This window comes from Anastrepha obliqua, chromosome 6 (genome assembly GCF_027943255.1).
Source record: "Anastrepha obliqua isolate idAnaObli1 chromosome 6, idAnaObli1_1.0, whole genome shotgun sequence".
In the NCBI taxonomy this organism is placed as follows: Eukaryota; Metazoa; Arthropoda; class Insecta; order Diptera; family Tephritidae; genus Anastrepha; species Anastrepha obliqua.
In genome coordinates, this window is record NC_072897.1 from 56,060,920 (window position 1) to 56,074,233 (window position 13,314).

The 13,314-nt window shown below is 39.8% G+C and overlaps 1 non-coding gene and 2 pseudogenes across 1 annotated transcript; all 3 read right to left on the reverse strand.

Moving 5' to 3' along the window:
- Nucleotides 1-6,868: 6,868 nt before the first annotated feature.
- On the reverse strand, nt 6,869-7,007 carry LOC129250985 (U2 spliceosomal RNA; annotated as a pseudogene).
- A 736-nt stretch (nt 7,008-7,743) lies between these two features.
- Nucleotides 7,744-7,939, reverse strand: LOC129250919 (U2 spliceosomal RNA). Its single transcript, XR_008582851.1, has one exon. It is a non-coding gene; the product is annotated as a U2 spliceosomal RNA (small nuclear RNA).
- Nucleotides 7,940-8,176: 237 nt separating this feature from the next.
- LOC129250914 (U2 spliceosomal RNA) lies at nt 8,177-8,362 on the reverse strand (annotated as a pseudogene).
- Nucleotides 8,363-13,314: the final 4,952 nt, after the last annotated feature.

Sequence of the window (13,314 nt, forward strand, 5' to 3'; positions counted from 1 at the left end):
GTGATGAGAGGCATAATTAGCTGGAGAACTAATTTGCGCCTCGTTTTCTCTGGCGTGAATGTTGCGGAGACACTCAGCTTTCGCAATGTAGCGTAAATATTCCCCACTACCCTATTTATATGGTCAGCACAGGTAATTTTTGTGTTAAGAATAAACCCCAAATTTTTTACCTTATCCATAAAGGTAAGGGAACTTGTACCTATCCACAATTTGGGGATATTGTCAACATGCACAACACTATTACATATAGGTAAGACATATGACTTTGACGCGTTCAGACATAAAGAGTTATCATTAGCCCATACAGAAATAGCAGACAAATCACTGTTTATTTTGAAACATAAATCTTCAACGAGACCAATACGACTGGACAAGTACAATTGTATATCATCAGCATACGCATGGACATTCACGTGCTGACAAACGGTAAAAACATCATTGACAAAAAGACTGAATAAAAGTGGACCAAGAATAGACCCTTGCGGAACACCAGTTTGTACGTATCTAGACTGAGATGTTAGTTTACCGGTCTTGACCTTCTGCGTTCTGTCACTAAGGTAGCTGGCCATGAGCTTCACCGCACTGTCTTTGAAGCCGAAATAGTGTTTAAGCTTCAAACATAATAATTTGTGATTCACTGAGTCAAATGCTTTAGAAAAGTCAAGTAAACAAAGTAGAGTCAAGTCTCCGTTGTCAAAACTAATTCTAATGTCGTCCATTATTTTAACCATTGCAGTCGAGCAACTGTGACTTTGTTTAAAGCCAGATTGTAGTGGAGAGAGTAGACGATTGTTCTGTACAAATGATGAAATTTGCATGGCCATCAAGTTTTCGCAAACTTTAGAAAATGCGGGCAGTATGCTTATAGGTCTATAGTCACCAGCATAAATAGCATTTGTCTTTTTTGCGACTGGGAAAACTATGGCCTTTTTCCATGCTGCTGGGAAACATGAACTAGTCAAGCAATGGTTTATTATATGGGTAAGGGGTCCTATTATATGTTGTATGACTATACGGACGAATTTTAGCGAGATGTCATCATCGCCTACAGCATTAGACTTTATTTTGGATAAAGCTTTCAGGACATCAACCTCACTAACTGTCAAAAATTGAAACTGTTCTTTAAGAGTAACACAGAGTGAGGACTCTTTTAAAATAGGAGCACAATTTGTTTTCTTACCAACACTAATGAAGTAGTCATTAAGTTCATCAAGGTCAATCTCACATTCGGAACTTTCCTTGCCATGGATTTTAAATTTTTTTAGGTTTCGCCACAGTTCTCTTGTTGGAAGTGACGGATCAAGTTTTGAGTAACTGTACCAACGTTTTGCTTGTCGTATTATTGCAGTGGTTTCATTTCGGACTACCTTGTACCGACGCCAAGAAGTATCCGTTAAGTTTTTTTTCCACTTAGCATAACACTTGTTGCGCTTTCTAATGGCAGCTCGAACTTTCGAGTTGTACCAAGGACATGAACTATTTAAAACATTTACAGAACGAAGCGGAACATGCATGTTAAATATCGAGGATAGGTTATGGTTGAGGAAGTCAAGTTTATTATCAACAGTACTAAGAAACCAACATTCATTCCAATTTATAGAACCCATGTCTGAATACAGGGAATTAACATTCAACGATTTAAAATCACGATACTCGTAGGTGGCACCTAAATTTGGACGATTCATCACAACATCTAAAGTACAAAATATTAAGTCATGGTCAGAGATAAAGTCAACTTGGTCGAATTTAAGAATATGTGACAAGTCACATGTTATAAAGTAATCAAGAAGACTAGGTTGTGAGTTATTTGAATATCTCGTTGGTGTAATTCCGTTAACAACACAAAGTCCAGCTGTTGCCAACTGGTCGAATAGTTTACTACTACTAGGCTCATTTTTTAAAATGTTAACATTAAAATCACCACACAACAGGATACGTTCGTAGTTTAAGACAGATTCTGACAGGTCAACAAATAGTTTATCAAGAGCAATACTTTTGTTAGGATTGTAAACACATGCAATTAAAATTTTATTCTTGCCATCAGATACTTCAGTAAATAAATATTCATTTTCACCGTTATTTGATTTTGCTATCAGTTTAAATTTCAAACTTTTTTTGCAGTACACTGCAACTCCCCCCCCTTTTCTATTAAGATTACGATCGTTTCTCAATAAATTGTACCCATTTAAGGAGAGGTTGAAATCAGGGAGGTCATTATGAAACCAGGTCTCTGAAACGCAAATTACATCGACTGCAGAATCTTCAAAAGTGCACCTAGTAAAATCGAGTTTTTCTTGATTTAGGCTACGTGCATTAAAATGTACTACATTAAAACCATCATTTTGTTTGCACATAATATCAATGAGAATTTTCTTATTTTCATTAACGTTCGAACTCAGTTTACCGAACAGACCTATAAATTTGAGTAGTACGAGTACTGAACAAAAACAGAAACAACAACGCACGAGCACGCAAGAGCATATGTATGTATGTGTGTTTGCAAAAATGATTGCATAAACAAAGATAGAAGAGCAATAAACAGAAAAAATGCAATAGTTAGAATAACAGAGAAATTTAAGAAGTAATACAAGATGTGTTAAGGTAAGAGAAAAGCAATAAAATAAAGAAAGAGAATAAAATAATAGAGAGTATGTAGAGCATAAACATAGATACATATTAGAAATTATGAGCATTAAATGTTTTTCAAGGAGCATTAGGTGGCTGCAGCAACTGCATTTTCAATGCTATCAATATTAGTCACCCTAACTGCTTTGCATTTGGGGCGAACGCGTACATACACAAAACCACGAATAGTGAACGCGGCTGTGATTTTTTGTTGTCGCCTGAGCTGCATAGCAAAACGCATTAGTTCGCGATTGCTTTTAGTGAGACATTCATGTATGTGTAATACGCCTTCTGATTTGAGTCCAGCATCGCAGAGTAATAGTGGCCGCTTTTTGGCTTTGCAGTAATTAGCCACTGATTTCAATAATCTTGAGCGATCAGCAGGAGAATATAATTTAATTATAACAGCAGACGCAGTAGAGTTGCTCTGCTTACGCAATCGAAAGGCGGAGGAAACTTGTGGCGCTGGCATGTTTAGCGTGTGACACAGGCTACCAAAAATAGTGTCAATGTTCTCACCTTCAATGTGCGGCAAGCCGTTGATGATGAGATCGGTGGAGACTGCTTGGTTTTGGCACTCACCCAGCTGAGTCTTGAATAGCGCAATTTCACCCTGTAGTTGACCATGCAGATGGATTTGCCCTTCGGCTTTTCCCACGCGTTCTTCCATTATTTTCATGGCTTTCCGTAGATTCGCCATCTCAGCCGCAATTTCGCCAAACCGCTGCATAACGCGCTCTTCGGAAGTTTTCACTCTTTCGGAAATCTCTTCGATGATACTCCTTCCCTGCAACTCGAGTTGTTCCTCTATCCGCTCAAGCCAGAAAGGAGGAGGCGAGCTCCCTTTATTCTTCCCTTTAGATAGAGTGCTCGCGCTGCTTTGTGGAGTGGATACCGTTTGGCGTGTGACTTTTCCTCTTGATGCCATTTCTTGCTTGTTATAATTAGCAAAATTTTCTACTTCACTTTGTATTATCGCACACAAAATTATTTTCGCGACCACCGAATTAGAGTGTTCTATAAGTGTTCAAAGAGACACGTATTCTCCAAAACAATGCAAATTATCTGGGCACAATCGCAAGTAAATTAGAAATAACTGCAGCGCACAGAAAAAACACGTCTACTCAGCTTGCATGTATAACAGCTACAACTATTCGTCGGAAATCTTGTAATGAATGCGAATGTTATGAAGTGCAGCTGCGACGTTGACAATTTGCGCCACTTTTTCTGGAGCATAGTGTAGTTGGCGAGCAGAGAGCAAACATCGACACCAATTCTTCCAGACCCCTATTGTCCTTTCAACAATGTTGCGGCCCTTGCTATGGCTTTTATTAAACCGACTTTCTGGCGTATTTGCTCGAGTGTTACGAAAGGGTGTTATCAACCAGGGTAAAAGTGGATATCCGGAGTCTCCTATGTAAAATATTGCGAAGTAAACTATATTATATTATTTTTTTTTATTATTTAGTGTATATTTACCCAACAATCTCGTGCTTCTTTCTCCACTTTCATACAAGGCTTGAAAATAAGTCGAAGCATCACTATTTTCCCAAACAAAAGAATCGTGGCTTGCACCTGCGTACCTACTGTTTACATACCTTATTCGCTGCTTATGGTCACATATCTTAAGCCGCACAATAGATTAGTGAACTAATTTAGTCTGACTTTAACAATTAACTTACTATCATTGCATTTATACTATAATGTCCTTTTCTATTATAGTAAAGGTGCGCATTCTCTCCACTTGGTTTTAAAATTTTTATATGGGTACCGTCTACACACATAATTATTCCCGGAATTGTCGTTTTTTTTCAAAGAAATATCTTTTGGCCTCTAGCTTTTCACTGTCCTTCATGACTAGGCTTATCCATCTAGGACATAATGTAGCCTCTAAGATATTTTAAACATCTGAAAATACTGTAGAAATTGTTGACTGCGCCAATCCTATGTTAAAATCTTGTCCAGTACCATTTTGATAGCCCCCTTCGGCCAAAAACCTTAAGCATGCTTCAAGCTTAAGCTTTGGTTATATCGACCATGATCTTCGAACGGGAGCATTTTTCAATATGTTCAAAATATATTCAAAGGCTGCTTTATTAAACCGAAACTGTTTTAAAACCCTTCAAAAGGAGCTCACATTATCGTAACTCTACGTACATATACCGCAACGAAAAGCTTACACATCATCAGGCAACCGGAGTACATCATCAGCAGTATCCCTAACTTTTTGGCGGCTTCGCCTTAAATTACCTCTTGTATTTTCACCAAAATCCAGGTAAAAGAATATAGTATCCATATTTTGCGCTAAACAAAAATTTATTTGTGCTTTGTAAATTTGAACAGCTGATTGTGTTGATAACAATGTTTACGGATTGTAGTGCAGTGCATACGGATTGTAATGCAGTTTAAAGAAAAAAGTGAGTTGAGTGCGGATCGAGTCAACTCCCGCCGCAGTTCATCCGTCGTTTAACATATTCACCATGTCTGTCTCTTTTAAGCAGTATTGCATACAAAACACAGTAGAAAAGCTATTATTAATACGGATCGAAATCAAAAACACGTCCGAATCAACGCACAGCTGTATTAATCTTAATCTCTATAAAATATTATATCTTATTTTCCTGAGTGATAATATTAATTTTAACCTCTCTGAGTGCTATGCGCCAATCGCGCCATCGGATATGCACCGTGCCCTCTTGTTCTTAAACTTCAGTATTACGAATTTGGAGCTGCTTCTTCTGACAACACAGTGGCTTTAATTTTGCCGGTTGTGCTCTTTCCAGTCTAAATCAAATTATATATCAGATAAACTGGTATGACTTGCTTTCTAACTCAGATGTTAGTTATAAAACAGCGACCATTTAAATTGCCATGGTACACAAAGGGTTTAAAAAGTTAAAAAATCTACCGAACAAGTTTTACAAGAAATTTGGTCACATTTGGTGTTATATGAAGGACAGTTTGGACAGGTTCCTTTACATAAACTAAATCGCTATTTTCGAATCAAGTATAGAAGCCAACCCTAAGACGTTTTGGAATTTCATAAAGTCGAAAAAATCGTAGTGTTTTTTCCTTCTTCTGTCTTTTTAATAACAAATTTGAAAGCACTTCCAGTGCTGCTGCTAATATGTTCGCTGATTTTTTCAAATCCAATTTTGTGTGTTCCTCAGTTTGACTTTTCATCTCATTTAAACTCTGCACTTGATTTTGGCTCAATGTCCATTTCAGTTGATATATCTTTTAATATATTTAAACTAAATCATCCCTCTAAGGCAAACGTTGACGGTATTTCAACACTTCTGTTAAAAGGCTGCCATGCGCTTGTTCTACCTCTAGAAATATTATTCAATATGTGGAACGTATGCAATCACAGGCCTATATCGAAACTCTCTAATATTTCTAAGTTGTTCGAACGCATAGTTAAAGATAAGATTTATTGCTCCGTGAAAAGTTTAATTTGCTTTAACCAACATGGTTTTGTCACGGGTCGTTCCACAGTTTCTGACCAGTTTCAGTTTCTAAGCAGTTTTTAGTAAATATTGTAGCTCAGCGCTTAACTAGCTTGCCTAGGCTTTCACTCTATCTTTTTGCAATAGCTTAAGTCGTATTTAAGTAATAGTGTTGTCTCTATTGACAGACTGTCATCGGAACCTTTTCGTGCATTGCCCGGCGTCCCTAAGCAGTATTTAGGTCCTTTTCATATTGTTCGCTAATGACATAACTTCTTGCATTTCATATGGTCAGTTTCTGTTACAAGCTGATAACTTGAAAATTTAATTGTTAATAATATGATATGTCGAATCGGCAGGCTGAAATTGACAGTCTTTATTCGTGGTGCTCTCATCTTTGCTCAGATATTAAAAAAAAAATACGTGTCTAACGGTTAGACGCGATAGAAGTGAAACCTTCCGTAAAACAAACTGAGAGAGAATGAGACGAAAGCAGCATTAGGAGCGGGATAATTATAGGTTCATTATAATATTGCTATAAAGTTCATATTTTATTTTCTTCATTTTATCATTATTCATCCTCAATGTTTTCAATTTCAACAAATGATACGAGTGGCTTATGATAGATAAAATATGATACAAATGCTTTGGTTTCGATGTTGTCAAAAAAAATACCCAAACGGACCGAAGAAACAGACTTACAAATTTCTTCCATTTTCGTCTACTTGTATTCATATAAAAATGTATGGCTCTTCCCACCAAAGCTAAATGTATTTGTATATTTCTTCTTGTATTTATTCAAGGCCGAAATCCCGGCGGTACTGCAATACCGGGCCAACCCGTGGCAGAGGTGGAGAAAGCCCCTAAAGCACTCCGCCCATTTCCAAAAATTAGTTTAACACTTTGATCTTAGCCATAAGGCCGAGAAGCGATAACTATACACAACCAACAAACTACCTTGTCATTACATTTTCTAATAAACCTTTTGAGAATTACACGCTCACAAAAATTAATGTACGAAATATTTATACCGATTCACTTAAACACGGCGAGCTGTTTGATTTCATGTTCGTGCCTGTGTATGTGCATTTGTGCGTTCATATCGCCACAGTGCATGACTACCAGCCTTGGCTGAGCACAGTAAGAAAATGTATTCGAGCGTATATGTGTATGTATGTACGTTAGTGTGTTTGTACGATTGTGCTCTGCGCTCAGCTTTGTGTCGATTTTACTGTGCGCTGCGCAGGTTGGGGTATTCTTGCAGAATTTAAAGATGATTCACACACTGTCGACCGACTGGGTACAGTTGTCACAAGTGATGATATGTATAATTTTTATATGAAAAATCAAGGCGAATCTTTTGAAGGTGGTAGCAATAACACAGCTGATTTGTTATTTTTTTCTTCCGCCGTGTACATTTGGTTGTCAACACAAAATTGAATTACGAAACGTTTTACTTAGCTTAGTGTATGAATTCACCTTGGAAAAAATTCAATTTTCTTCTATAATCAATTTTAATAAAAAAAAACTGTTTTCAATAAATAATCAGAAATGTCCTACAATGCAAATTTCACTTCAAAAAAAATTCCATTTTCGTCTACATGTATTCATATAAAAATTTATGGCTCTCCCACCAAAGCTAAATGTATTAGTATATTTCTTCTTGTATTTATTCAAGGCCGAAATCCCGGCGGTACTGTAATACCGGGTCAACCCGTGGCAGAGGTGGAGAAAGCCCTTAAAACACTCCGCCCATTTCCAAAAATCAGTTTAACATTTGTTGTCCTCCGACGGAGGATCTATCAGATGTTAAGCTGATAAGAACAGATACCACACTACCTAGTTCAATAGATTTTCTAATAAACCTTTTGAGAATTACACGCTCACAAAAATTAATGCACGAAATATTTATACCGATTCACTTAAACTGACTTTCAGTATCTAAACCAAAAAACTGTTTTCAATAAATAATCAGAAATGTCCCACAATGCAAATTAAAAAAAAAAAACAAATTCCATTTTCGTCTACATGTATTCATATAAAAATGTATGGCTCTTCTCACCAAAGCTAAATGTATATTATTAGTATATTTCTTCTTGTATTTATTCAAGGCCGAAATCCCGGCGGTACTGCAATACCGGGTCAACCCGTGGCAGAGGTGGAGCAAGCCCTTAAAACACTCCGCCCATTTCCAAAAATCAGTTTAACATTTGTTGTCCTCCGACGGAGGATCTATCAGATGTTAAGCTGATACGAACAGATACAACACTACCTACTTCAATAGATTTTCTAATAAACCTTTTGAGAATTACACGCTCACAAAAATTATTTATATCAACATATAATATAACGCTTCGTAACTAAATAACTTTTAGGCCAGCGATGACAGCATGGCGCGGTAGCCGAGCGACTAGAAATGTGAGCTTCCGATCCAAAATCCTTGGTTCGAATCACAAGAAAAAATAAAAGTTATTTTTATTTAGTTCGTCGCTACGTTTATATCAACATATAATATAACGCTTCGTAGCCAAGAGGGTCGCTTTTTCGTTTCACTTTTCCTCAAATCACTCCCAACGATTCTAAAGAAGTTTTCACTTCAAAATGGTTTCATGCCACTTACTCCAAATCGCGCTTTATTTTTGAAAACTTTTATAGCATTGCTATCCATGTCCTGAAGACTGTTGATCAAATAAAAACACCTGGGTGTTATCTTTGATACGAAATTTACATTTATTAATCACATAAACTTGGTTTCATTTACATTTACACACACATTAAATTACTTTACACATCTTTTATACATTCTCACCTTGAGTATGCCACTATTATTTGGTGGCCGTATCATCAGTTCTTAATCAATAGGATTGAGAAAATCCAAAAGGGTTTTTATAGTATGCCTTGCGGTCTTGACGATTTACTGAACCATCATATAATGCTCGTTTACTTCTTTTAAATCTAAAACCTCTAGGAAGTAAAAGATCAGTTTTCTCCTTAACTTTTGTATATGGCATTATAAAGGGAGATTTAGACTCTGATGCACTTTTGGAAGAAATAAACTGTAATGTTCCAAGAAGAGAACTTCAAAAATTCTGGCCCACTCGTGGACGATGGCTTTTTTCAGCGTCTCGAGACTGGTGAATCTTTTAGTTGGGACCTTACTCTCCAAAATGGCCCATCGGCTTTACGTCTGGTGAATTTGAGAGCCATTGTGTGGACGTTATAAAACGTTGTTTTTTAGCCATTCTTGGTTCACTCGAGCTTTGTGAGACGGTGCCGAGTACTGTTGGAACGTCCATGGTCTGCCGCCGAAATGTTTGTCTGCCCACGGCTTCAGAGCAACCTCCAGAATACTTTCCCGATAATATTTCGCGTTTACCTTGACGCCAGGCTCGATGAAAACGATTGGAGAGCGCCCATCTGCGGTTACAGCGGCCCAAGCCATTACCTGTGGAGGATGCTGCCTCCTGGTGGCCAATCGATGACTCAAAATCTGGTATGAAAGGCCGGTCAAATAAACCCTATCGTTTTGGGAGTTTACGAATTACTCAATTTGAAAAATGTTCTCGTCAGAAAATACAATGTTCGGAAACTGACGGCCAAGCGAAGCCACTCTTACGCTCTCTTAACTCTAACTTGTTGCTGTTTTGGTGTGAGATTATGCGCATTTTGGATCGTGTAGGCCTTGTCTTTGAGATCATTTTTCAGTATGCGGCGGATGCTTCGGTCAGATATTTTCAGTGAGCGGTCTGAAGTTGGTTACATTTCGAGTGCCGGACCCTGAATATCCGTGCATGAACATCAAAAAATATAAACATTTTTTCTACTAGCGGTCGCCCCTCAGTTGGCAATGGCAAACCGTGACAACTCTTGGACAAGTCTTGGGTGAAAGTCTAAAACCAACAAAAGAAAACGCGAAAGCCGACGAGCAAAATGTAAAAAATAAATCCTCCTGCATGTATACATATATACTCGAAAAAGTTATGCTAACACTTTTTTCATGCATTTACGTAGACAATTTTATATGGGCAAACGTACGTTTACGAGATAAATGCCTAAAACCAGGTATAACTAAAATAGCGCTCTCAGGCATTTCTGTTACAATACTTCTGTAAATTTCATGCTCCAAGTGTTCGAGCATTGGTATAGCGCTGAAGACAAATGCTCAGGATATAATACAAAAATGCATATTTACTTGATTTCACATAGTAATATTATCATTGTTAAAAGAGAACAAGTTTGTATTAGGTAATAATTAAATAATGCAATCTTATGTGCTGCTTTGACGAGTGGAAAACCCAAAATAAATAATTATATTAGTATGTGTGTTTAAAAGAGTTGGATTATTTTGTGAGTGTAAGCAGTTTCACGCGGCCGCCGTAGCCGAATGCGTGATCAACATTCGGAATTCACTGAGAGGTCGTTGGTTCGAATCTCGGTGGAAGCAAAAATTAATAAAAATATTTTTCTAATAGCGGTCGCCCCTCGGCAGGCAATGGCAAACCTCCGAGTGTATTTCTGCCATGAAAAAGCTTCTCATAAAAATATCTGCCGTTCGGAGTCGGCTTGAAACTGTAGGTCCCTCCATTTGTGGAACAACATCAAGACGCACACCATAAATAGGAGGAGGAGCTCGGCCAAACACCTAACAGAAGTGTACGCGCCAATTATTTATTTTTTTTTTAGTTAGTTAGTTTAAGCAGTTTCAAAGTCAAAGAGTAGTTGCAACATTAAAAAGTACCTGACACACATTTTCATTTAACAACTAAAATAGCAAATATGAGAGTGTTTTTCATTGTTGTTTTTTTTTTTGGGAAAAAATTTATAAAAATAAAATATATTGTGGGGGTGTAGAGCAGATCGCCTCCGCGTGGTGCACCCTGGGTAGCGCAAAATGATCTGCGGCCTTAACGGCCTTCCTGAACGATGCCCCATAAGGACATGCGTCAACCCTCGCATGGCCTCCCTGCTTCGGCACAGACAACCATGGGACCCTTTAAGGACGACTACACACTACGGGTTTGGATAGCGGCTTCTAGTGGGGACCCACTCAATACAATAATGAACAATAAAACAACAACAACAACAACAACACAACTAGCAAAACAATAAACCCCAACAAATCCTCAGACGGTGGCGGGAACCCGGGACCGAGTCCCAAAACCAACTCCCTCAAGACAGGAGGAGCGAAATCGCCTCCTAGAAAATTTTTGCCCCGGGGGCCGTCTCTAGTGGGGGTAACGCATCGGAATCGATGCGGAAGGTAGTAACCAAGAGAGACACCGGGGGAAAGTCGGAACCGACTTTCAATACTAATCGGGGGGGTAAAAGGTGGGAATCCACCTTTGATAGGAAGCGGAATACAGGCGGAACCGTCTGTAATTCCTAAACTAGGGGCGATGGCGAAATCCTCTGCTACTGCAACCCTACACTTCCCACGCACAACTGGAGGGTGGTGAAGGTGGAGAAGACTGAGGGATCCTATCGGCAAGCGCTGATTCTGTTGAATGTAGAGTCTCTCAGTCCTCTCGCTGAAGCAAAAGGGGTCATTAACTATGGCTTCGAGAAGGTAGTCCTTAAGGTCTACCAAACCGATGCCAGAGGAGATGCCCTTGCACATCCGGACGTGCTGGAAGACGTAATGCCCACAGTGGATGAAGCTCCTGTGGACATGGAAGTGGAATCCGTCATGTCGGAGGGTGACAATGCAGATGACGTTCGCTCTTTACCGCGGTCAGTCATAAGCATCGGGTCGCTCTTCGACAGGGCGGAGGAGGAGAGGCTTCTGGCCTCGAAAGCGAGGACGCCGTCCTTGGGGTGATGGAGAGGATACTGGAGGATGATTATTCTTCAGATAAATCTTCAACACTCTAAGGCGGCGTCCGCCAACCTACTAATCCACCTTGAGCAAGGTGGAGCTGACATAGTCCTGATCCAGGAACCGTGGCTGAGCAGCAACTGCATTTCTGGGCTCAGGACGAAAAGCTACAATCTGGTGGCGTATAGCGGGACAGGTAAACCAAGATCCTGTATACTCATCAGAAAGGAACTTAACGCATTTATTTTGCCTATTTTCAGCAATGAAAACATTGTAACGGTGAGCCTGGAGGGCCCTTCTGGGAAACTATGGCTGATGTCAGTCTACATGGCACATGACGACGAGGTGGAACCACCTCCGGTGCTGCTAAGGAAAACCCTAGCCGAAGCAAAACGCAGGAAAATCGGCGTTATTATAGGCACTGACGCGAACTTCCATCACACCTGCTGGGGAAGTTCAAACATCAATGCAAGAGGTGAGTCACTTTTTGATTATATTCTAAACGAGGACTTGTTTATTTGTAACAGGGGTAAAGACCCCCCTTTCATTACCGCAGCCTGAGAGGAGGTGCTTGACCTCACTCTGGCGTCTTCTTTACTGATAAACCGAATCCCCGATTGAAAGGTGCTAAATGCTCACTCCTTCTCGGACCATAGGTACATTCAGTTCTCTCTCGCTGAAACCCGTCCAATAAGATCCCCCTACAGGAACCTGAGGAGGACGGACTGGGATGCATACAACAGAAATTTACTGAACCTACTCCCCAAAGCACCGGGAGGAAATCAAGATCTATCGGAAGAAGCGATCGACGAACTGGTGCAGACTTTCACCTCAGCTTGCAACAATGCCCTAGAAACCTCTTGTCCAACAAAAACATTTCCCAGGAAGGAAAACCCGCCTTCGTGGACAGCGGAGCTCTCTGAGCTTAGGGCCTCATGTAGACGCCTTTTTAATAGGGCTAAAAGAATAAGATCTCCCTCGGGATGGGAGCTTTATAAGGCAGGGCTAGCAATATATAAGTCCGAAATTAGAAAAGCTAAGAGGGACCCCTGGAGAAGCTTCTGCGAGAGCGTAGAGGGCTGCCATGAGTCTTCCAGATTTAGACGAGTACTCACGAAGAGTTCCGCTCCCTTGGGGTACTTAAGAGACGAATTGGGACGTTGGACGATGAGCAGCGAGGAGTCACTAAAGTTACTTCTCGACGCCCATTTTCCGACGAGCCCAGCACCTAGCAGCACCGGCCTGGAAAGTAGTTCAACCTGCACTCGCGACCGGGGCTGGTTGCTGGATAAGCGCCGCCTGTCTTGGGCCATTGAATCCTTTAGACCCTTCAAGTCGCCTGGTCCTGACGGCATCATTCCTGCACAACTGCAAAAATCAGTGGAGGTATCATGCCGTTGGTTAAGCCCTATCTATGTGAGCTGC